A 1,504-nucleotide genomic window follows, 5' to 3' on the forward strand; every position below is an offset into this window, starting at 1 on the left:
TCGCAGTAACGAACGTGCTCGTCCACCCGCCGGCTTTTGCCCGCAAGCGGCCGGGCTCGCAGAGCTCAGCTTGACGCGAGCACGCGGCGCGCTCGGGGATCCCCACGAACGTAGTGGTACCTCTCTCTTTAAACCCTGCTCGCTAGACTTGCAGCGCTCCTTTTTAGGCAGCAAAGGTAAAAAACCCTTCCAGTTTGTTAGTGAGAACGGATAGATGATGAGCAAGGCTGGCGTATAGAGTTTGCTTCTATTTCTGGCGGGTTATGAGACACTAGACCTTTACAAATCGTGTCATTCCGACTCCCGAGCTGCTCTCCTCCCGCCGTTCTCCCATTCCTTTCCTCTGAGCGCTGGGAACCTGTTTCCCAAACGGCCTAAAAGCGTGCACCCCGTCTTTTTTTATTAAATACTGCTGCTGGGGACCCTTCCTGACGTGATTGACCAGCTCCCTTTGGTGGGGGGGGACACGGGAAGGGCCAACAGCACGCTGAAAACTTAGACGCCCTGTCCAGAAACGATGCCGGCCGGCTGAAATCTGCTCCCCCAGCTGGACTCCCAGCCCGCCCTGATCGGTTCTCTCTTGATCAGCTTCAGGTCTCCTCTGGAAGAGCCGCAGTACAGTGCGAAGAAATTGAGGCAGATGGAGCGTGTACAGTATCCTTATGTCATGTCCCCGTTTAACAGGGCTTAACTGTGCTTGGCAAAGCTCTTGGCCGCGTTGAGGAATCATATCGGGGTTAAGTATGAGAAGAATGTGCTGAGGATTAAAAGGTCTCTATTGACTCGAGTCACCCTCCTGGCTGAAAAAAATCTACCTGAAGTAGCCGCTTTGCTTTCTAGCCTTTTAGAAGCACGCGGTGCTCCGGTTTATTTACTCCAGCCGCTTCCCCCTCTTGTACGGGATTTTCCACCCAGCAGCAAAGAGAAGGGGCGAAGTGTGGTCACGGAGGAGTTAAACCCATTGGCGGCAAAGGTCGGGAGCCTTGAACAATGTTATGCTTTTAAATTAATGACTTCCCTGTGAAGCCTGTAAGGGGATAGTTGAGCAAAGCGTTTGTTTGTAGGGAGAAGGTGAGGCCGCCGGTTCGAGCAGACATGGAAAAGCAGAGTAGTTGGTGTCTCTGAATACTTGTTTGGGGTTTCAGGGCGTACACATGTGTGTGGTCAGGTCCGTTTGGGTCTAGCGCCAGGCCAGCGCCCACGCAGGTGATCCGAGAGGCCTGAAGTGGCATCTGCAAGTGTCTCTGACCTGTCCGGGAACGCCAGATAAAACCTGGGCCGTCGGGGGCTCTCAAAGCTGAGTGCTCGGGACCTTTCTCCTTGAAAAAGGCTTATGGCTACCCTCCCTCTACCCCAAAAGCACGTCATAGAATCATTGAGGTTGGAAGAGACCTCTAAGATCATCGAGTCCAACCGTCGACCCAACACCCCCAGGCCCACTAAACCATGTCCCTCAGCGCCTCATCTACACGTCTTTTAAATACCTCCAGGGGTGGTGACTCCA

At 53.7% G+C, this 1,504-nt stretch overlaps 1 protein-coding gene across 1 annotated transcript in view; it reads left to right on the plus strand.

Moving 5' to 3' along the window:
• Positions 1-1,504, plus strand: part of PSMA5 (proteasome (prosome, macropain) subunit, alpha type, 5) — a gene marked incomplete at its 5' end in the record, with an annotated part of 7,560 nt that overhangs the window by 4,260 nt on the left and 1,796 nt on the right. The window lies entirely within an intron of this gene.

The sequence above is a fragment of the Pygoscelis adeliae genome, unplaced genomic scaffold (genome assembly GCF_000699105.1).
Source record: "Pygoscelis adeliae isolate BGI_AS28 unplaced genomic scaffold, ASM69910v1 Scaffold1241, whole genome shotgun sequence".
NCBI lineage: Eukaryota > Metazoa > Chordata > Aves > Sphenisciformes > Spheniscidae > Pygoscelis > Pygoscelis adeliae.